Here is a 25325-nt window from a genome sequence, read left to right on the forward strand (position 1 = left end):
ATTGCATCCAGTTTTTGATCCTAGCCTGAAGGCTCTTCTTTGAAGGTGGTCTTTCTCTCAGTTCTTGTCCTATTTCTCTTGGCTATCAGATTGGCTTCCACACTTACTGCTATATCTTGCATTTCAGCTAAAGTTCTGGGAGCCCTTTCCCTTAATTGATATGCCATATCTGAATCAAACCCATCAGGGAAGGTATATAAAGCTAGATCCGGTGGGGGTCTAAGATTTTGGGGAATAGCATTGTAGACATTGTTAAATCGGGCATAGTAGTCCAGGACAGTTTCTTGGGGACCTCTTTTGATAGTATTGTATTTAGATAATATATGGAGTGGGTCCTTCTTCTTCTCCCATCTGTTGATAAATGTTTGATAGAGGGCTTCAGGGTCAGCTATGGAATTTGGTGCAAGTGACCTAAACCATGTTCTTACATCCCCCGTTAAGCTTTGCACAAAAATTTTCATCCTAACCCCATCATCATCTATTTCGTAGTTTTCAAAGTAGTCCTGCATTTTCTTAGTATGTTGAAGGGCTGGATAAGAGCCAGTACCATCAAAGTATGAGATCTTGCTTTGGTACTCTTGAGGCATAGGAGCTGGATTGGCCGGTAACTGCAATGGGGCATATCTATTAGCCATGTTTGGTGGGACAACAGGGATAACCGGGATGAATGGGACAAGTGCAGGAAATGGGATGAAAGGGGTGAGTGTATTTGATGGAGTGGTTGAAAGGATACCTTGTGAACTGGATGAGGAACTAGGAGATTGTGGGCCAGTTGTATGAGGATGTAGAGCAGCCTTAGCAGGGGTTGGAATGTCAGTTTGGAGACCTGCTTCCGAACTTGAATCTAATAAAGTGCCTTCTGATTTGTGTCTCTTGAGGATTCTTGCAATCAAGTTTGGATTTTGAAACTCAGGTGCTGGATCAGGATTTGGGTTTGATCTTGTATAACGAGTTTTCTTCTTGGGAGCCAGCTTCTATAACTTTCTTTGTGAGAATTTCTAAGGAGGTAGTGATCTTTTGACAAGGACTGGTCAGTTATGGCATGACTATATGAAAATTAATACTGAATAAAGATTGACTGAGGCAGCTTTTATATACTCCTGCAAATGCAAAGCAGAGGCAGTTTCTAAGGCTATCTGGCTGTCACTCAGGCTTTATCTACAGCATTAAGAATCAGATAGGAGGTTGCAAAGTTTATCCAGATCCCCAGCAGAGTCGCCATTTATGTTAACACCCAGGTTGTTCCCTTTGACTCCCAAGGGAATATGGTCGGGGTAACCACTAACCAAGCTTTGGATTATAGGTCCTAGCCTAACTATAATCAGAGAGGGCTCTCTCTTTAAGTTTTAGCTCTATTTGTGAAAATTTTAGGCTAGTTATGAGTTCAGCTTTTGTTTAAGGTTTTGGTTGTGAACTGTTGTTCTGAGAAGGGCATGAAATGCTTGAGGGATTTTTAGTCCATTGGGCATACGGAGTCAGAAATTGAGTAGGTCCTGATGTCTGTGATGGAGAAAGATGTACTGCAGAGCTAGACAGCTATTCATGATACAATTTTTGGTTTATAAATGAAACAGAGTGAAATGGAAACTTATACATAGTGTGACTGTAAGTTGAAAAAAGCCGATTCTATTCAGTAGCATCTAAGAATTACTGCACAGAAACTGTTAAAGATTTATAGTAAGTTGGAGCATTTAAGAATTCCAATTTAACAGATAAACCTGAAGAAAACATTTATAACAAGGAAAGATTGAATTCAGGGTGTCTCCATGGACAAATCCTGAGTTATTCTTCTTCTTTCTTGTTGAGATTAGACCACATACATGAGAAACGAAATAAACAAAAATTAAACACAGACAGAGATAGAGAAACTTATTGTATCAAGCTATAGCACTAGAATTCTGCAGCATTCAATGGTTCCAACACAGCATACATCAGAAAAGACAATCTCTGAAATCCCAAAAAACTTCTTTGTATTATCTCTCCAAAGATACAGCCGAGTTCTCTTTCTGAACAAGTAACAACAACCCTTGCAAGCTTATGCGAGGGGGAATATATACAGTCGGTTTTTACAAAATATCTGAACTGCTGAGTCACTTGATAAATTGAATACGCTCACTAACTTTACAAAATAGCAGATAAAGAAGTTATTACTGCTCTAAATACAAAATGAATGCTCTTTAATTCTGTCAGAAATCTTTTTGACCTTTGGAGGCCACTGAGTCGGTTGAGCGTTCTGCATAAATGCTGAATGATGTGTTTTTACGGCTTTGTCATGCTGTAGCTTTCTCGGCCCTGTTATCTGTAGTTGTCCGTGTTGCTTTAGTGGCCGAATCTTTCTGCTGAGTTGGCTCAGTCCACTCTTCTCTAGTCATAGTGTATGCATCACACTTTCTGATCCTGATGACTTATGTTTTTTGATGAAAAACCTGATGAGAGGCTCTTGTTCACAGTATCAACTGTGTCATTTTGGTCCACCATTCCTGTGTAGGCAGTTGATGCCTCAAAATTGCATCTAAGGTTTCATCTGCCTCTGTATACTTGTAGAAGTTTGGAGGTACTTCAAACAAATGTTTGATCTCATTCATAATAAAAAATAAGTTCTCTACTCTGTTATAGAGACTTTGCCCAGATGCTGGCCCTGTTTCTTCTGAGGTACTTGGTCTTACAGTGATCTGATTGGTAGCAAATGTATTGACCCTTTTAGCATAGTTCTCATGTGAAAGTAGTCTCCCTGCGCTGTTCAGTAAGCCAGGAAGACCTCTGCTTTGTAATGCTGCAAACTTGTCCATAAATTTGTTTACTTCTGTCTGCATGTCCTGGCTTCTTCTTTCCAGTGTTTGTACCAGGCTTCTCAATGTAAGGACCCTCTTTATCAGCAGGATAGTTTCAGTTCTGTTAGGGATTCCTATTGCTGCCAGCTGAGGACCTGTACGGTTATTGAGCACGTTAATCATTCTATTGGCTATCTCAGGCATATTGCCTAGAGATGCCCTTGCTCTCTGGACTTCCCTGTGTGCTTTGCCTATGAGCTCCATTTGCTCATGAATGGTCTCTATATACTGCCACTGATCTGTGATTGATTGGCCAATGTTGGCCCATAAAACTGTCTTGAGCTCAGCCACCACTTTGTCAAGGGTGAGCTCTTTCTCCAGCTCCTTTATCTTCTCTTTGAGAGCCTTCACTTCTCTTCCCTTTTCAGCTATGCTTTGCTTTGACTTGTCATATTTTTCATTCAGCTTAGCTAAATTCTCCCTGGCTTCATTTAACTCTGTCATTTGGGCTTCTAAGGCCCGAATTTCATTCTTCAGCTTCTGCATATCAAGGCTTGGAGCCTGCTCTGTTGTTGGTGCTGGTGCTGATGTAGATGTCGCTGTTTGAGCTGTCTGCTCAGTAGGAGGAGCAGTAGTTTGAGGAGATTCCTCAAGGTTGATTATTTGTGGAGGGGGCTGTGATGTTTGGCCTCCTTCCTTCTGTTGTAGGGCTGCCTGCAGCGCAGCCTCTGACTCTCCCAATTTCTCCTCTGTTTGATGCCTGTTTCAGCTCCCCTTTGGTGGCTTGAGGAGCTGACTTCTCCTCCAACTGTCCTTTCCTGTTCCTGCTGAAAGGAACTTGCAGATGCTTCCATGCTTGGTGGGCTCATGCCCAAAGATTGCCCCATAGGCATTTCTTCTTCTGAAAGGGGATTTAGCCTCTGTCTTTTCTCCCCTTGAGTTGTGGATGTGGTGAGGGGAGTCTCCTACTCTCTATCCCTCTTCTGATTTCTGTCTTCATTTTGTGGGGTTTGGAGGACCGAGGCCTCCACTGTCGTTTCCTGCTTAGGAGGCACAGTTTCTTGTCCCTGCTGCCCAGTGGATATTGGGGCTTCAGCTGTTTGTTCTTGATGCACTGGCTGCTCCTGTTTTTGTTGTTCTTCTTGTTGTTGTACTTCTTCATGAGGTGGTTGTTCTGGCTCCATCTGTTTCTCTTTGCCTTTGCTGGAAGCCTGATAAGTAGCTTTGGCTGCTTGCTGATGTGCTGTAGAAGATGAGGCAGCTGCTCCAAGTTACCTTTGATATGAAGAGGAAACCTGTCCACAAGTTTCCAAGTCAGCCTCTTTTTCAATATTCTTTTCCTCTCTTTGAATCATTTTCTCTCTAGTAATTGCCTCTTCTAGGGTGCCCTCTTTCCAACTTAGTAGATTGGCATATTTCTCAATATGAGGCAATCTAATGTGAGCATAGCCACCCAATTTATGTTTTACCCTCCTGAGAGAAATGAAATGATTTGGGTCATAAGGTACCCAGCGAAAACTGGTTTCCAATCGGAGGGCCTCTAGCATGCCATCTGCTTCCTTCCATCCCTCCTCCCTTATGTTGTAAAGAAAAGGGCCTAGCTGGTTCCTGACTTTTAGTTGCACTTTCTTGTTTTTACTATGGAAATGGATTTGGTCTGCATTTCCAAACTGCCTGAAATACTCCAAGGCAAATAGTCTCATAGGGACATATCTTGGCAGCCTATAAGGGTCCAACTCACAGCCATATATTCTGATTACTGTATGGTGTTGGTAAAAGTACCAATCACCAATGCTGTAGGTCTTAGAGAGATGGAGAATTCTTTGCATTTCATCGGTCAATCTCGGAGGAGGAACACCAAATAATAAAGTCATAGCTGGATGAATGAAAAGGTCTATGAATTCACAGTATGTGTATGGTGAACAAGAGGTATGATGAAAAACTGAAGTCCAAAACACAACCGACCTTGGATTGCCCTGGGAATCAAGTTTCTTGAGAGGAATAGGGAAACTGTCAGGTTGATAAAATAAGAACAAATGATATATGTATGAGGTGTATCTAAACACCTTTTCCCTTTCTAGATTCATCAGTTGCTCATGAATCTTGTTTGCAATGTATTCAGCATAGTCATAGTGCACGGCAGGAGGCTTCCCAGGAGAAAATATGGACAGCATGGCCATAATGGTGTTATCAACATCCTCAACTCCCTTGTAGCCCAGGACATAGCTAATCAAATCTACAAGCATTTTGCCCAAGTCATTGAGATATGGATTTCCAATAGGAGGCGTTCTCACAGTTTCAGAGCTTGGCTGAATAAATAACTGATTAATTTTGATGATTTGGGCACGGGACAGGTTGCCCCCCTTCTTTAATAAGTCCAACATGGAGAGAGGAGTCAATGGTCTTGCAGTGTGAAAGTGCAGCATCTCATTTATGGCCTCAGGGGTAATATGGAACAAGACTGAGCCTGTGGGACTGAGAACAGCTCTCTGACATGGATCATAGCATTCACAGCATCTATGGATCAAGTCTGGAAGGGAATTGACTTGAGGAAGGTTAAAAATGGGCAAATTGGAGTCCCAAATCCCCAAAATATCAGCTCCACTGAGGTGTTGGGCCTTTAACTCATTCAGCATATGGATGTTAAATTTGGAATTCATTGGAAATGACTCTATCATCTGATAATATTTATCACCCAGGGCCTTCCATTCTAACTCTCTTTGCGGGGCATTCAGAGGTGGGATATTTAATGCTATTGGTGTTTCCATGGCTAATTAGGACTCCGATTTGTACGTGAACTGGTGTTTACTAATCAGAGCAACACAGAGGGGTATCTCCGGAACAGAGAGGCGAATTGCAGAGGAGCAGAGGGTAAATGGTAGTGAAGCAATTGAAATACAGCACAGAGAATTGATAGAGCAAATGCCAGGACTGGTAAACTCTCTCCACGGTGAATTAGTGGAGCTCGGGTCTTTAAGTTCACGAATGCGCGAACTAACTGTGAATTTAGGTAAATTTGGCTAAATGCAGGTTCTGCAGAGGAGTTTCGACCCAACAATTGAAAATAGACACTGGTACCGGGGACTGTCTGGTAAATACAGTGTTTTCTCACTCTTTTTAAGCTAGCTTTGGACAATTATGGACAAAACCAGGCGCGGAGGGAATGATTTGGATAAATACCTTGTGAATTGCCAGCAATGGTTACAAATGCAGGTGGATTGGACGCGCCCACGGTCTTTGTAGCGATTTCTGCAGGTTGGCGACGGATTGGTCGTAATTCGCATGCAGGGGGAGCAATAGTTGTTTTTGCAAAAAGTGAGAAAAACGCAATTTTCGGCGAAAATATGGACTTTTGGGTCATTGGCGCCTTTTTTGGATGACGTCAGCATGACGTCATCAGGTGGGGTCAGGGTCGGGTGACGTCAGCATGACGTCATCGAGTGACGTGGCGGCCTGTGAGTGGTCCACGGGGATTGCATAGGTGGCGGACATGTTGGAGCGCTGGCGAGCGGGGGTGTTGACAGGGCGCCGAGTCGAACTGACGTGGGCATGACGTAGTAATGATGTGGGCATGGCGGTAAAGCACAAGCGGTAAGTGGTTTTCCTCGGACCGCTCTGGATACAGTCATGGTATTGTCAGAGGGCGGCCCGAGAAAATATGGGGGTGACGCGTGGCAGAGGCCTGACGTCACCCTCTGACAGTTTCTCGGGCGGTAAAGTGCGGTCATCGGGGCCGACCCGATATGGATATGGGCCGTCGGATGGGAAAGCCCAGATCCGACGGTCGACGGGTCAGTAAGATGTCAGGGCGATACGAAAGCGGGCGGGCATATAAAATAATATTATTCGGTAAAATACACGCCCTGCGAAACATTAGAAAAGTGGGTTTTCAACTATATTACGGGTAAAATGGATTATGCACAGGTTTGGTTACAAAACTGAGTTTAGGCGGTTAATCAAAGCAGATATTAGATTAATTCCAGGATTAATTTATCGGTGCTCTTTGGGTCGCGCTCCAATGTTTAGCGCTCAAACCATTTTAAAGTCAAACTTAGAGCTATAATGCTCGGGGAAAGGGATACTTAGATATTTTGGGTTTTTTGCATAATTTACATAGTAATAGGGGAATAGGGGGTATAGGGAATTACATAGTAAGAAGTTAGGGGTTAATATGAGTGGAAGAGGTGGATGAGGAGTGGAAACACTAAGTTTTATATTGAATCAACTTAGTTTAGGAAGTAGATCAAAATGAAAAGAATTTTACACAAGAAATGTGGCTTTTAAATAAACAAGAACCACCATAAGACCTTGACTTTCTTTCATGAACATAACTGGTAATGGGATGTTAACAATGAATGTGAGGGGGGAAACAGGAAGTTAGACATGCTCCTTTGTATTGCTGCAAGATGATGGAGAAGAGGAACTTCTCTATCCACTGATGTTTCCTTTATGTTAGACCAGCAAAATTCAATTGAAAGGAATGACATTTCTGCAACCCCCTCTACCTACCCATTAACTTGCCTAGCATTTTTTGTTTCTTCATGGTGGGTGCACTTAGACTTGCAGACCCTCATGTGCCTTTTCTTTTTCTTTTGGCTTTTTCTTTTGATTTTCTATCTAGAACTACCCTTATTGCTTCCAAGGTCCCAGATTAAGCAATTGGGAACCTTAATTCTCTACCTAACTACTGGTCTGCCAAGATTGAACAGTTTGGACAGACTTCTTTCTCTATTCTACAACGGAAAATTGAAACATGGCATGATCCAGATTAGGCTGTTGGACCATCCATCCAAAATTGAGTCAACATCAAGCTATGTACACATATTACCTTCTCTTGAAAATATGGGATCTTTTCATCACCAAAGCAGAGCATATTTGGAACTTTCTTTACCAATCATGAAATATGAAACCTATTGGTATAGGTATCTAACACCCAGGACACTTCCCAGAATGGAATGATCACTTAAAATTGATAAGAATACAAGGAAACAAGGATGCAAAAGAAATAAGTTGAAGAAGACCATAACTAGACCCCTACTAGCAATGACAGACATTTCGTCAAACATATCATCAACATGTAACCTACAGGTGTGAACAATAGAATTAAGCGTAGGTATCTAATAGTTATCTAAGAATCGCCATGGACCATTGTTTCCTCATGTCATTTGTTGCCTTATCATTTATTAGATCATAGATACATTATCCATTCAGATACAAGTAAAAACATGCTGACATCCATACATAGTTGTTGTCACAAAATATACATATAACCAGCATAATAGGAACAAAAATACAATGGACGTATCAACCATCAAAATCCATGTACACATCAATACTTTTACACATGAAAATCAAGGGAATGAATTTCTCATTAATGAATTCAATGAACCATCTAGAGATGGGACTACCATGTTTCACCTGACCATAGATTGGTTAAGCCAAGTCTCTCTTTAGCCAATCAACCTCGCGCCATATTCCAAGCATGAATGTGGGATCTGATAGAACACATGAATCAAAACTCATCAAGGCTTCTAGAGACCATCCACCTCAACCCATCAAACAGTGATTCCACCTCAAGGTCGGACATCACAGCACCATCATTCGATTGGTCTCCATCCAAGCCTTCCAGGGTTTCCAGAGTTTTTGTTCCAACCAAGGCTTCCAGGACTAGTAACTTAACCCACAGTCATTTCCAAGCTTCCAGAGTGTTTGTCCAACCAAGGCTTCTAGGACTAGTAACTCAACCCACCAAAGGCTTCCAAAGAGTTTTTCCAACCAAGGCTTCTAGGGCTAGTAACTCAACCCAAGCTATTACAGGGATTCCAGAGCGTCTGTCCGACCAGGGATTCTAGGAACTAATAACTCAACCCAAGCTAAGAAGATATGAGAACCAACCAACAACAAACAATGAAAGTAAACACACAATCGCCATGGCCATCTAGGAAATGGAAAAGCTAGGAAATCCTTCATGCCAATGATAGAACATAAGTAAGAAACCACATGCATATGCCATGCATGCCAAAACTAATGAAGAAATCATACATGCAATTCGGTTCCTGCAAAACAAATCTGATGTAGTTGTGGATCCCGATGCCTTCTTGGAATTTCATGGTCTTCCTTTTCCTTCTTTCTCCAAGAATCCAAGTATCCCACACCCTTCAAGAGTGCCCCAAGAAAACTCTTAAGTATCCAAGAGTATGAGAGAGAGAGATAATAATGAGAGAGAGCTCCAACACTAAACTGACAAAAGGTTCACACTAAAAGGAAGAAGCTTGCCAACTGATCCTCATAAGCCTTTTTATTAACGAGGCCTCTATTTTCTTCATTTTCTATTATTTTCCTTCATTTTCCTCCTCACAGCCAACATGTGACCTGTTACCTTCCTCTTCTCCTATTTTCCTTTTTTTCATAAATAAATATGCCAAAAATTCCTTTTTGCCTTTCCAAATCTTTTTCCATTTCCTTTGCCAATTTCCTTAGCCATAAACAACCAAATGAAAACCCCCTAGGATGTCCTACCCAACATTCAACTTTGAATATATGTCCCATCAACCATGGTATTATATATTTTTACATGGAATTTTTACCATGGTTGTTACAGTGTTCAGTCTTCATTCTAATTTGAAGATATCCTGAACAAAGATCCAACTTGGTGAAGTAAATTGCTCCATGTAATTCATCCAATAATTCATTAATGACTGGAATGGGAAATTTATCTTTAATAGTGATCTTGTTAAGCTCCCTATAATCTGGACACATGTGCCATGATCCATCCTTCTTGTGAACCAATACTACTCGAGAAGAGAAAGAACTTTGACTAGGTTGAATTATACCGACCTTTATCATTTCCACAACCATACGTTTAATTTCACTCTTTTGGGCATATGGATATCTGTAAGGCCTAATGTTTGGAGGAACACTTCCTGGAATCAAATGAATAGCATGATCACGGTCATGAATAGGTTGGAGGCCTTTGGGAGTCTCAAATACCTTTGAATGATTGTTTAAGGATTTTTGGAGATCTGGAGAAATATACAATTTCGATGTTTGAACCTCTAGTGAGCTTAATTGTGTAATTACGCTCCGTTGTTCTTTCTTTAAAAGATTTTTCATGCCATTAGAGCTGATTATCTTTCCTGGTTTCCCTTCGATACCCCTTAATTCAACTTCCTTTCCTTCACAAAAATATTTCAAGAAAATTTCTTGAAAGTTAAAAGCTATCATACCTAAAGATTGTAACCATTGGACTCCTAGTACCCCATAAACACCACCCATTGGAATGGAAACCATTGGACTATTAAATACATATTCCCCCATGGTTAGCTTGATTTATGGCACTTTCCAGAGAAATTTATAGTTCCTCCATTTGCAACCATCACTTTACACTCTAGTGCTGGATATAGGAAGCAATTTAATTCCTTTGCCATCTTACAATGAATAAAATTATGGGTACTGCCCCAATCAGTGATCAAGGTTACCTTTTTCTTCTTGATATGTCTTTCTATATTGAGAGTTTGAGGAGTGGTAATTCCTGCCAATGCATTACGAGATATGGTCAGATTAATTTCTTCTTTCTCTAGGGTTGGTTCTTGGTGTATATCCTCTTCTTTTGAAGTTTCTTGTTCCTTTTCTTCATCCTCTTCATAACCTATGTAAAATAATCTCTTCTTAGCACACTTATGACCATTAGTGTATTTTCTATCACAATTATAAATAATCCCTTTTGCTCTTTTTTCTTGCAATTGTTGTGGTGTCAACCTTGTACGTTGTGGAAGGCTAGGAGTAGCAACACTTCCTTCTTTATAGTTGTGAATGGTAAGATTCCTTGTTGCCATAATTTTTCTCTCAAATTTTCTTGCCATCCTGAATGTCTTCCCCAATGAATCAGGTTCTCAAAGGCGAACCTCATGATGGATGTTATCCTTTAAATTCCCTATGAAAACATCAATCATATGCTCCTCTAGAATATCATTTACCCTTATATTCAATTTTTGGAAATCTTCAATGTACTCCGCCATTGAACCCTTTTGTTCTAGATTTATCAATTGGTTAAAGAAGGTGTTTCTCTTTGTATCCTCATAATGTGATATCATTTTCTCCATAAAAATTGACCAAGTGACAAGTGGTTTATGAGAACAAATCCATCTATAACATATGAACTGATTGGGTTCTAAATATAAATTTGAAATGCGTAACTTTTGTGTGTGTTGCACATTATGGAGATCAAAATATTGCTCCATCTTTAGTATCCATGTTACCGGATCCTTGCCATAAAAAATTCCTCATATAGATATTTGGAATATGGTGGGTCTTCAATCCAATGTTAGAGTCTATGAAATCATGATTAACATTTATTTTGTTCTCATCATGAGTTTCATGTAATACCTTTTCGCCGTTAGAAAGCATTTCTTGTAGCAACTTTGTCAAACCTTCATTCAAACCTTCCATGTCTTCTTTTAAAACATTCTTCAAATCTTCCATGTTTCCTTTCGTTATTTCTTCTATACTATCTATCTTAGATTCCATTTCATTTTTGGTTACTCTTTGCGAGAGCGAAATTTGTTGCACTTGGTCTCGTAATTTTGATATATCACGTTGGATTTCTTCCTCTTCTTCATGTGTCATAGAAGATCTTTCTGGTTTCTTACTAGATGTGTCCATTTTTTGTTTTGAGACTTTTTGAAATCAAACAATGATATCTATGCTTCATTATGCCCTTTGAATCACTTCAAATTGATTTTTCAAATAAAATTTATGCAAAATTTAAAAAATACACACCTTTTTCTTGCTTTTTAGGAGCTAGATATTGCAATTGTTATATCTCTGTAATTGTGCATCTCCAAGATCTAAAATTCCATCCTGTAGTAGCCCTCTGAGTCTTCTTTCCAACCTAAAAGTTTAGACCAAGATTGGATTCTTCAAGAAAGAGTTATTCCCAATATTCCATGATGACCTGATTATAGACTAGTTGAGTAGAGCAAACTTGTACAGAGTTCCATATGTCACTGCTTCAACCTTCAACCCTTTTTGAGATGGAATTATGGAGCCTGCAAAAACCATAACTTCCTCAGATCATATCTCTGGAAATATAGCAAGAAAAGATTAGAAATTTGTACACGAAGTTCACCAAGATTTCGGCTCCACGTGGATACAATTTCAACTTTTGAATCTTAGTAGGAAAAACTTTATAGAGAAAATGCCATGATGACCTATTTGAAGCAGCAAAACCCTAAAATCCAAAGCTCTGATACCAAATTCTATGCAACCAGGTCACAAATAGATAGATCAATGACTTAAAAAATATGCTCTTCGAGGGGGAAACCTCCTTTACATTACGTAAATGTCTATATATAGGATTCTAAGGGGTCACAATATAATCAGAGCCTACATAACAATAATAACGTAAGGGCACAACAATAACAATAAGGGGCTATAGTAGTATTATCTTTGTGTTCTTTTCGTTCTCTTCTATTGGCTTGCCTTCTGCATTTACATTTAATGTTCTTTCTTCAATTACTATCATATGGTAACGGTTAAAGTGATTTCTTATGGTCTAATGGAATTTATAATGGGCTAATGAAGTAACTAACCTAAGAAAAGAACATGTTAACTCAAAATTTAACATTGTATACATATGCGAGAATCCTCAAGAGATGGTGCAGGTATGGTCACAAGTCAAGGTTGATGGCAAGCCTCCCATACCTTTTTATTAACTGCATCCTCCCTTAAGAGATGGTGCAGGTATGGTCATAGGTTAGGGTTGATGGCAAGCCTCCCATACCTCTTTCTTAACTGCATCCTCTCTCCAACTATCTCTTCTCTAATTTGCAGCCGGATTGAGCTAATATTAAGCCATGACATGAAGGATAGGTACTATCACTCTTCACTTGAATCAAGGTCAAGCCATTCATCTACAAGAAGTGTTGTATGTGCCTGATTTGAAGAAGAACCTGGTGCATATTTCTCCGATGGAAGATAAAGGCTTCAAGGTAGCATTCGTTGATGGAAATGTATGAATTTGGAAAATAAATCCTAAATATCCATTTACACTTGTATTTATGGTTTATGGTATTTATCAAGTTGGAGGAAGTCCTTTGGGAGCCATGCCTTCTGATACTTCTCTACAATATGAATTATGGCATTAGAGATTTACCCACCTTCATTACAAAGCCTTACCTAGGATGAGGATGATGGTCATAGGTATGCTTGAATTCAATATGAACCAGGAAGGTGTTTTTCAAGGTTGTGCAACTAGGAAACATACAAGGGGACCATTACCTTCAAGTTAAAGTCAAAATTCTCGTATTCTTCAACTGGTCCATTATGACCTATCTGGTATGTTTCCCATAACATCATTGGGAGGATACTTATATTATGCTATCTTTGTGGATGGATTCTCTCACAAAACATGGATCTACTTATTGAAGAAGAAGGATGAAGTGTTCAAATGGCTCTATTCTTCCAAAGCTTTGGTGGAGAATCAAACAGGGAAGAATATCAAAATATTGATGACCGACAATGGAACTGAATATGAATGAAATGAATTCAATAAATTTTGTAAATTATCTAGCATTAAGAAGGAGAAAACCATTGCATACACTCCTGAGTAAAATGGAGTTGCTGAAAGGAAGAATCAAATGATCATGGAACGCAATCGTGCCATGCTCCACGATCTAGATCTTCCAAAGTTCTTATGGGGAGAAGCTGCCAATACTGCCGTGTATTTTCAAAATAGGTGTCCACATCAAGCATTGGATTTCAAGACCATCAAAGAAATTTTCACTGGTAAGAAACCTAATGTTTCTCATTTTAGAATATTTGTTTGTCCCATGTATTTTCATGTGCCTAAAGAGAAGATAAACAAGTTGGGAGCATGTAGGAAGAAAGGAACATTTGTGGGCTACAGTGAAAATTCAAAGGCATATAGAATCTATGTGCCTAGTCAACGAGATGTGGAAGTAAGCCATGATGTTACATTCTATGAAGACACTACCCTTGGGAAAGATCGAGATCTCCCCATTCCAGGAAAGGAGAATGATAATGTCATAGATAAACAAGTTGAATCTCTGGAAGATGAATATATGCCCGCCGTTGAAGGCCCAATGGATCCCATTGATCCACAACCTGGTGATCCCTCTACCTCAAGAAAAAAACCTTTGTGGCTCAAGGATACTCTCGAAGATGCTAAAGCACATGTTGCTCAAAGAGGGATATTTCGTGAAAGTAAGAAGCCAAATAGGTATCAAGGGTACCTTGTTGCTATGAGTACTATTTTTCAATCTGAGCCATGTACATTCAAAGAAGCTACAAAGCACCAAGTCTGGAAGGATGCGATGAATGAGAAATACGAATGTTATGAAGCCAGCTCAAGAAAAGATAGAAAAGAGAGATCAACGCCTTAGAATTCAGCCTCTTCGAGGGGGCAACCTCCTTTACATTACATAAATGAACAATTCTTGGATGATTCAAATGACAAAACCTCCTTTCTATATATAGGAGTCTAAGGAGTCACAATATAATCCAGCCGACCTAACAATAATAATACAAAGCCACAAAAATAACAATAGAGGGATTCTATGGGAACATTAATAACAATAATGGGGGGAAAACAATATAAATAAGGGATATAACTACAATAGTAATGGGGTAATCACTAGTATTATAGGGACCCAACATGCCCCTCTCCTTCAAAAAAGTGTTGTCCTCAACACTTGAGTAGTTCTGGATACTTCTGCATAAAATTCTCATCCTCCCATGTGGAATCTTCAGCGGATAAGTTCTTCCACTTGATAAGATACTCTGAAATTGATCGATTTCGTAGCTGTCGAGTTCTTGTTTCTATAACTGCTTCCGGTTCCAATATAATTTTTCCTTCCTCGTCAAGTTCTGGCAATATTGTTTGAACTGGGAGCTTGTCGCCTATAACCTTCTTTAAACATGAAACATGGAAAACTGGGTGCAATCGAGAAGCTGCAGGAAGCTCCAATTTGTATGCCATAGTACCAATCTTTTGCAACACCTTGTACGGACCATAATACTTTGGTGATAATTTATTATCCTTCTTAGCTTGCTTGAGGGACATTTGCTTATATGGTTGTAGCCGTAGGAATACCCAATCACCTACATCAAAACTTCTTTCACTGCGATGTTGATCTGCCTGTTGTTTCATTCTATTCTGTGCCAACACGAGGTTATCCTTTAAGAGTTGGAGGACTTGTTGTTGATGTTCGATGTGATGTTCCACTGCCTGAACCTTAGAATTTTCTCTTAAATATGATGTGATGGATGGTGGTTGATACCCATAAAGTGCCATAAATGGGGTCATTTTTGTTGCTGTATGGAAGGAAGTGTTATACCACCATTCAGCCAGAGGCAACCATTTGACCCATTGTGTCTGTTTATCAGATACAAAGCAACGAAGATATCCTTCCAAACATTTGTTTACTATCTCAGTTTGCCCATCAGATTGAGGATGATAAGATGAGCTATGAGCTAACTGAGTACCAAGACAAGAAAATAATTCTGTCCAAAAATTTCCAGTGAAAATGGGATCTCTGTCACTTACAATAATCTTTGGGTTTCCATGTAGCTTTTGAATTGTTTCCATAAATGCAGTAGAAACTGTACTGGCTTTAAATGGATGTGATAATGCACAAAAGTGTGCATACTTGGTAAGTCTGTCAACTACCACCATGATGACACTCTTTCCCTCAGACTTGGGTAAACCTGTGATAAAATCCATTGAAACCTCCTCCCAACGTTGGCTTGGAATGGATAAAGGTTGTAATAGACCCGGTGTCTTAATTGTTTCAACTTTATTTTGTTGGCAAACCAAACATTCCGCCACAAACTTTTGAATATCTGATTTAAGGCCATCCCAAAAAAATTCCTTCTTAACCCTGTGGTAAGTTTTTAAAAATCCTGAGTGCCCTCCTAAGGGAGAAGTGTGCAATTCCATAAGAATCTTTTGTTTTAGCTGGGAATTCTTACAGAGGTATAAGCGATCTTTGTACCATAACGAATCATTTTTCCAGCTAAATGTATCAGACGTACTGGAATCTTGTTGTAGCTTTCGAATAAGTGCCCACACTTCTTCGTCATTCTTCCATTCCTCCCTTGCTTCGTTTATCCAATCTGGTTGGATAATAGAAATGGCGCACAACAATGCTTCCACATCCTCATCCTTTCTTGAGAGTGCATCTGCCACCACATTTTGCTTCCCTTTTTTGTAGATGATTTCAAAGTCATAACCCAACATCTTTGTGACCCACTTTTGTTGCTCTTCAGAGGATAATCTTTGTTCTAAAAAGTATTTAAGGCTATCATGATCCGTTTTTACCTTGAAGTGTCTTCCCATTAGGTAGGGTCGCCATTTCTTAAGTGCATGGAGTATTGCCAACATTTCCTTCTCATAAATAGCTTTGCTTAAAAACTTTCCCTTGATTGGACGACTTTCAAAAGCAATGGGTCTTTCATCTTGCATTAGAACAGCACCAATTCCATTTCCTGAAGCATCACATTCCACAATAAAGGTTTTTGTGAAGTCCGGTGTAGCTAAGACCGGTGCTTGGCACATTGCCTCTTTAAGATGTTCAAAGGCCTTTGTTGCTTCCGGAGTCCATGAAAATGCATCTTTCTTCAATAATGTTGTTAGAGGTGCTGCTATTCTCCCATAATTCTTAACAAACTTGCGATAATACCCTGTCAACCCAAGAAATCCTCGCAGATGCTTTATGGATGTGGGGATTTTCCATTCCTTAATGGCTTTAATTTTGCTAGGGTCTACCTTAACTCCTTCATGAGATACAATATGACCCAAATATTCCACCTCCTGGACTCCAAAGAAACATTTGGATCTTTTTGCATATAATTGTTTCTCCTCCAATAGTTGTAGCACCCTGTCAACATGTTCAACATGATCCTTCCAAGACTTGCTGTAGATTAGTATATCATCAAAAAATACTAACACAAATTTTCTAAGGAATGGTTTGAAAATTGAATTCATCAAACCTTGAAATGTTGAAGGTGCATTGGTAAGGCCAAAAGGCATGACCAAAAATTCATAATGACCCTCATGAGTTCTAAATGCCGTTTTCGGAATGTCTTCAATCTTCATTCTGATTTGATGATATCCTGAACGAAGATCCAACTTGGTGAAGTAAATTGATCCATGCAATTCATCCAGTAATTCATCAATGACAGGAATGGGGAACTTATCTTTAATAGTGAGCTTGTTGAGCTCCCTATAATCCGGACACATGCGCCATGATCCATCCTTCTTGTGCACCAATACTACTGGAGCAGAGAAAGAACTTTGACTCGGTTGAATTATACCAGCCTCTAGCATTTCTGCAACCATACGTTCAATTTCACTTTTTGGACATAGGGATATCTGTACGGCCTGATGTTTGGAGGAACACTTCCTGGAATCAGATGAATAGCATGATCATGATCACGCATAGGTGGGAGACCTTTGGGAGTCTCAAATACCTTGGAATGATTGTCCAGGACTTTTTGGAGATCTGGAGAAATAGATGATTCCAATGTGGAAACATCTAGCGAACATAATTGTGCAATTACACCTCTTTGCTCCTTTTTTAGAAGCTTTGTCATGCCATTAGAGCTGATTATCTTTCCTGGTTTCCCTGCAATACCCCTTAATTCAACTTCCTTTCCTTCCACAGAAAATTTCATGAAAAGTTCTTGAAAATTAAAAGCTATTGTACCCAAGGATTGTAGCCATTGGACTCCTAGTACAACATCAGCACCTCCCATTGGAATGGAAAGCATTGGGCTAGTCAATACATATTCTCCCATGGATAGCTTGATATTATGGCACTTTCCAGAACAATTTATTGTTCCTCCATTTGCAATCATCACTTGACACTCTGGTGCTGGATATAGGAAGCAATTCAATTCTTTTGCTACCCTACAATGAATAAAATTGTGGGTGCTTCCTGAATCAATCAACACTATTACCTTTTTCTTCTTGATTTGTCCTTCTATCTTGATGGTTTGAGGAGTGGTAATTCCCGCCAATGCATTACAAGATATGGTCGGATTTATTTGTTCTTCATCTAGGCTTTGTTCCTGGAATATATCCTCTTCTTTTGACCTTTCTTGCTCCTTTTCTTCTTCCTCTTCACAATCTATGTAGAATAATTTCTTCTCAGCACACTTATGACCTTTTGTGTATTTGCTATCACAATTGTAACAAAGCCCTTTTGCTCTTTTTTCTTCCAATTGTTGTGGTGTCAACCTTGTAGGTTGTGGAAGACTATGGGCAACAACACTTCCGTCTTTATAGTTGTGAATGGTATGCTTCCTAGTTGCCATAATTTTGCTTTCCATTTTTCTTGCTAACCTGAATGCCTTCTCTAATGAATCAGGTTCCCAAAGGCGCACATCATGTTGGATATTATCCTTTAAAGACCCTATGAACACATCAATCCTATGCTCCTCTGGAATATCTTTTACCCTTATGTTCAATTTTTGGAACTCCTCAATGTGCTCCATTATTGAACCCTTTTGTTTGAGACTTATCAATTGGCTAAAAAAAGTGTTGCTTTTTGTATCCTCATAATGTGCTATCAATTCTTCCGTAAAAATTGCCCAAGTGATAAATTGTTTACGAGAACAAAGCCATTGATACCATACAAACTGATTTGGTTCCAAATATAAAGTTGCCATACGTACCTTTTGTGTGTTTTGCACATTATTGAGATCGAAGAATTGCTCCATCTGTAATATCCATGTGGCGGGATCCTTGCCATCAAACTTCCTCATATCGATTTTTGGAACATGGTGAGTCTTCGATCCAACATTAGAGTCTATGGAATCATGATTAACATTTCTTTTGTTCTCATCATGAGTTTCCTTTAGTACTCTTTCACCCTTAGTGACCATTTCTTGTAGCAACTTATTCATATATATCTTCAATTCTTCCATCTTATCATCCATGCCATTCACCTTAGCTTCCATGCCATCCATCTTAGCTTCCATGCCCTTTATCTTAGATTCCACGCCATTTATCTTAGCATATGTTAGCTTTTGTGAGCGTGACATTTGTTGCACTTGTTCTTGTAATTTTGATATATCATGTAGCATTTCTTCCTCTTCTTCATGAGTCATGCTAGAGCTTTCAGGTTCCTTACTAGGTGTTTGCATTTTCTTTCCTCGGGGCATCAGTTACCGATAATAATGCTTTACTATGCCCTTTGAATTCCTTCAAACCAAGCTTATGCAAAAATTAAAAAAAAAACTACACACCTTTTTTTCTTTGTAGAAGCCTGATATTGAATCTGATGTATCTCTGTAATTTTGAATCATCCAGTTCTGAAATTTTGACCTTTAGTAGCCTTCTATGTCCTCTTTCCAATGCCACTAGTTTGATCCAAATTGGATTCTCCAAGAAAGAGTTATGCACAATCTCCCGCAGTGACCTGATTATAGACTAGTTCAGTAGAGCGAACTTGTACGAAGTGCCACGTGTCACTGTTTCAACCTTTGACTCTGAAAAATATAAAAAAGAAAACTACAGTCCGTCCTCTTTCTGTACCTTCTTACGAAATTTCAATCCGATGCTCAGAAAGAAAGTTATGATGATTTTCCCCAGGTCACCTGTTTTGAATGTAATTCAGGAGTCTGCAAAAAGACCAACTTCCTCAGATCATATCTCCGAAAATATCGCGCGAAAAGCTCTGAAATTCGGACCCAAGGTTCAGCGCGATTTCTTCTCAAATGGGTTTTTTTTGCGACTTCTGAAACGTCACAGAAAAAAAGTTATAGCGAAAATGCCACGATGACCTATTTGGAGCAGCGAAACCCTAGAATCCAAAGCTCTGATACCAAATGTTATGAAACCAGCTCAAGAAAAGATAGAAAAGAGAGATCAATGCCTTAGAATTCAGCCTCTTCGAGGGGGCAACCTCCTTTACATTACATAAATGAACAATTCTTGGATGATTCAAATGACAAAACCTCCTTTCTATATATAGGAGTCTAAGGAGTCACAATATAATCCAGCCGACCTAACAATAATAATATAAAGCCACAAAAATAACAATAGAGGGATTCTATGGGCACATTAATAACAATAATGGGGGCACAACAATATAAATAAGGGATATAACTACAATAGTAATGGGGTAATCACTAGTATTATAGGGACCCAACAACGAATCAAATAGGGAGAAGGATTTTTGGGACATGGTTCCTACGCCCAAGGACAAGTTTTTGGTTACATCTAAATGGATTTACATAACAAAACATGGAGATGATGGGAGTGCTAATAAATATAAAGCCAAGTTCATTGCTCGAGGCTTGTCTCAAAAGGAAGGAATGGACAATGACGAGATATTTGCACCAGTTTCCCGATATACCATTATCAGATCGATTATTTCTCTTGTTTCCTCTCACAAATGGAGCCTACACAAAATGGATGTTAAGACTGCTTTCTTGAATGACTCACTTAAGGAGTAAGTCTACTTGGAACAACCTTCATGGTTTGAAGTACAAGGTTGAAGGGCACATGTGTGCAGGTTGAAGAAAGCTCTCCATGGGTTGAAGAAAGCCTTCTATGGGTTGAAGCAAGCCCCCAAGGCTTGGTATGAGAGGATTGATAACTATATTATGAAGTTGGGCTTTACAAGGAGCGAAGTTGATCCTAATCTATATTTTAGGGTTGAAAATGACATGCCTCTCATTCTGGGCCATTATGTAGATGGTCTCTTTCTGACAGGTGCAAACCCTCTCATTTATCAATGTAAGAGGGATTTGGCTTCCAAGTTTGAGACAAAGGACGTAGGTCTAATTCACTACTTCCTAGGCCTAGATGTCTAGAAAAAGCCAGGTGATATTTTTCTTTCTCAAGGAAAATACATTGTAAAGCTGATCGAGAGATGTGGGATGGTGGATTTCAAGTTTGTGTCTACTCCGATGGAAATCAACTTCAAGAATCTATGTGGAGGTGTTTTTGGGCCCGAATTGGAAAACCCTTTTTAATATAGACAACTTGTGGGGACCCTGATGTTCTTGGTAAACTCTTGTCTTGACATATGCTTCGCTATGAATAAGTTGAGTTGATTTATGGTCGAGCCTCATCACATACATTGGATTGCTACTAAGAACACTACAACAAAAAAGGTCATTGGTGAGTGTAGAAAAATGACGCCATAAGCTCATTGGTGACAGTCAAAATGACTTTTGTCACCAGAAACTGAATGTCACCAAAAGTATAGGTGTTGTGGTGACATTCAAGGTCTATCACAAATAATGATTACAATGACAGATAGTGACCATCACCATTTCATATGAACAATAGTGATGTATGGTGATGGACCTTTCATGACCCTGACTATTGATGTATATATATGGCAATGTTCATTGACCGTCACCTTTTCATATTTTGGTGAGGGTCGAAAAGTGTCACCATAAACTCATTGGTGACTATCAAATAACTTCCATCACCAAAAACTGAACATCACCAAAGGTCGTGTGACCAAAAGTATAGGTGTTGTGGTGACATTCAAGATCCGTAAAAAATAATAATTATAATGATGGATAGTGACCGTCACCATTTCATATGAACAACAATGATTTATGGTGATGGACCTTTCATGACCCTCATTATTGATGCATATATATAGCAATGTTCATTAACCATCACCATTTCATATATAAAAAATGACTTTTGATGATGACCATTTAATGACACTCACTATTGATACATATATAGGGATTAATAGTGATCGTCACCATTCCCTATGAATATTAGGGCACGATGGAATCGAACCACCAACCACCTACTTGTAAAACAAGTGCTCTTCCATTGAGCTAGAACCCTTTAAATAATTAGACCTTAAAACTTTATAAATTTTAAATTTTAAAACTTTAATTAAATTATAAAAGTTTGTAAAGTCGTGTAATTTTCATCGACTTAGCTAGCACAAACATCCGTCCAATAGATGCATATAATTGTTTTAGAACAAGAAAACAACTTTCACATGGTTAATATGCTCAACCACCTAAAAATAACATCAAATCCAATTATTTAAACTTGAGACCAACCAAAGTACAAACCCAAAGTCCCCATGTTCTATGGCTCTTCTAATACAAGTTTGCAGATGAAAGAAATCACTGATAGCAAAAATTGACGAAAATAGGCATTATAACTATTATGATGATTAAATAGCAAAATCCTGTAGAGTAGGAAATTCAACAAAGAGACTGAATACAATGGAGCCAACACGAAATCTAGTTCACAATTCTCACATGTGCTCCATGAATATACATACCTTTGGAATGCAACTCTTATGAATCCCTCAAAAATTAATATAGAACTCCAATGATATATAAAGGAAGAAAATAGGCATTATAATTTAACTATAAAGATAAAAATTCTTGCAGTGCAGGTATATTCAGTATAAAAAATAAACATATGGAGTAGCCATGAGATCTTGTGCATGTGACTAGCATGGGCTTCCTAAATATACATACCTCCAAAAAAGTGACTCTCTTGAAGCGCCAAAAATTAAAATAGAACTTTAATTATTTCTTTGGTAAAATCAGAGCTCTGAGTACTGAGACCAAGGTTAACTACCTTAATCCTCAATAAGAAGGACAATCTTTGATCTCCATGTCATCAAGAATCACTTTATGAGGTACCATAGTATGGAGGGATAGGTGCAATTGTGGTACCTATTGTAGGCAATCCAGGTTCGCTACACTGTGGAAGTTGAAAGGTTGTATTTTGGTTATAGTGGGGGTTGTACTTTATTGGTGCTAAAGCTCCATGAGCATCAAATAGCCATGCATATATAGGATGTATTGCAAATGTAGGTCCATATAAAGGTTGTGTAACATAAGAATATTGTGGACCATATAAAGGTAGCCTTGTCGGATATGCTTGTGGAGTAGGAGGAGGTAGTTGTGACCTTGGATATGATGGAAAGTTTGGTTCTTTACTGCATAACCTGATTGTACCTATGATCCCAATTACACTTGAGAGGATGGTATAGGTCTTGAAGCAGCCTTCTTCTAGCCCTCAATTGCAAGTTTCACTCTAACTAACCTTCCCTACATTTCAAAAAACAATTACAAATTACAAATTACAAACTATAATTGTCCAAAGAAGTCAAGTTTATCCTTTAAACTACCCAATAAAAGATAATCTCAAGAGGATTTAAAAAATGCACAGTTCCATTCCTTACATCAATATTTCTATTTGAATCCTCAAGAGCCCTTTTGGCCAGTTCAATAGACTTAAATGTCACAAATGCAAAACCCTTGTTTGAAAAATTTGTTTCAGAGTAGAAATATAAAACAATATTGCCAAACTAGATATAGTATATATATAAAACTTTCAGATGGAAGAATTACAAGAAACTAAAGTTTCCACTTAATAATTTCATTTTTAGCCAAAAACTAAATTACTTGGATCTATTTGTATTCTTGTCATATGCAACAAAACCTTCCTCTATTTCTCCATACTATGAAAAAATCGATATGAGTGCCTCATTTGATGTCTCATATGAAAGACCACCAATGTAAAGTTTCCTTTGTGACTGATCGGTAGTTTGTGTTGGATTAGTGGTAGCAGTTTCTAGATTACATACAGTAATTCAACCTTGTAGAGTCATCACCTCACATTACAAAATTATTCTTAAACGCTTAACAAAGAAGCATCCAATCAAATTTCCAACACAGTGACACACGACTAGAAAAAAACAGTAGCCCCCGCCAAAACTATTGCCTAGTTTGTGAAAATATTATGTTTGTTATACAAAGCATCTTATGCCATGGAGCAATTTAAATGGAATTCCACCAAGATAAAGCTCATAGATTTGCATATACTAAATTTTCATTGTTAATAATAAGTTTCCAATAATATTAACATTTCACTAGAAAGCATATCACAAGAAAGCAACAACTGAACAACATGAATAACATTACACCTAGATAGAACAATGGTGGATGTTCCATCGACTAAAATTTCTTGCAATACATGAAATTTAAAATCAACTTCTTATGCATGTATTTGGGAAACACTAATATTCTATTGAAAACTAAAAGTAGATGTGACTCTCATATCAATGACAGACACAGTCACACGGTCTCCTAAGAAGACACAACATCAAAAAGTATCTATACAATCAGCATTTCACAGTAAACTTCCAAGTTAAAATGTACAAATATCTGGAACCAACATTGACACATAGATCAATAGTCTTGTTAGGTTCCTACAAAGCCCTCTGAGAAGAATTCATATACTTAAATGTGAAATCCAAACCTCCTTACCTTCCCAATTTCCTTATCAATGATAACAGAACCTTCTTTAATCTCTCCATACTGTTTGAATGCCTAAAATATCAACAATAATTGGAATTATCAGTAAACAATTTTTCATTCAAAAGCATGGCTTGTTTTATATAGTCTCCAAGAGAGACTACATAGTCTATAGTTGTAAAAAACAAGCTAGATTTTGAACCATGGTTAACTTCCCTTTGAGTGAATATTAACAACAACCTTTATGTTAAATCAGAATGACAAAACTAAGGTACAAATTACAACTAGGACCAATGCAACCAAAAATATATGGTGACAAAAGCCAAAAAATAACATCACATGGTTTCAAGGCCATAAAACAAAAGCATTACCAATAAACAACAATATGAACAACATTTTCGTTGATACAAATGACAAGCACCCAATCATCATGCACACACTTCACGCAAAGTCTGTGAAACAGTCTCCCAAGCCAGTCCACATAAAAACGACATCCGATGAGTAGGGTATCTGCGTGGAACATTCCTAATATCCACAATCCCACCCATCAAACTATTCTAGAATATCATATAATATACTAGAATTATGTGTTAGATATACAACACCATACCTCCCTACTCTTCTTATGATATATAATATGTACATCTTACATGATGAAATTCTCGCAATTATGTATCCATAGTCTATGAACTTTATGGATCATATTTTCTTTTATGCTAGTTTCCTTTCCCTTCAAAATGCCTTGGAGGAAAATTTTACCTAGCTATCATCTAACATTCCTACCACCAATCATGAATGGAGCATGGATTCACGCTTTCCAACATGTAATAAGAAACATGTAACAAAGTACATGAAAGGCTCCATACATGAAGGTAGAGTAACAACAAATATGTAGTCATAGTGATTAGTTGGTTGCTCAAAAACAATCTTTGCATTGTTGTTGCTAGAACTAAGCCATAGATAGTGTCTTAGAATATTTTTTGGGCTTCTTTTCCTCTATATTTGCAATGTTATACTTTATTTGGTGAGAATATTAGCATAAAGCCCTTCTTAGATATATGTAGTTACTTCTAGTAGAGACGACTTGACTTAATTAGCGATGATGTAAATTCTAGCATCAACCTCATTTAAGTTGTTGCTTCCTTGAGATCTCAAAAACTACACCTTTTTATGGCATAGAGATGGTGATTTTAAGGTTTGAAATGACCCACAACATATATTTTGTGATTTTAATATTCTTTATTTTAAGGATATGAATGTGTCAATTCC

General features: G+C 38.3%; 1 pseudogene; it reads right to left on the reverse strand.

The window, feature by feature from the left end:
* Positions 1–22425: 22425 nt before the first annotated feature.
* On the reverse strand, positions 22426–24604 carry LOC149254883 (UBP1-associated protein 2A-like; annotated as a pseudogene).
* Positions 24605–25325: the final 721 nt, after the last annotated feature.

Source organism: Pinus tabuliformis, chromosome 7, assembly GCF_031772625.1.
Source record: "Pinus tabuliformis cultivar Carrire ecotype Pingquan chromosome 7, CPIR1, whole genome shotgun sequence".
Classification (NCBI taxonomy): Eukaryota; Viridiplantae; Streptophyta; class Pinopsida; order Pinales; family Pinaceae; genus Pinus; species Pinus tabuliformis.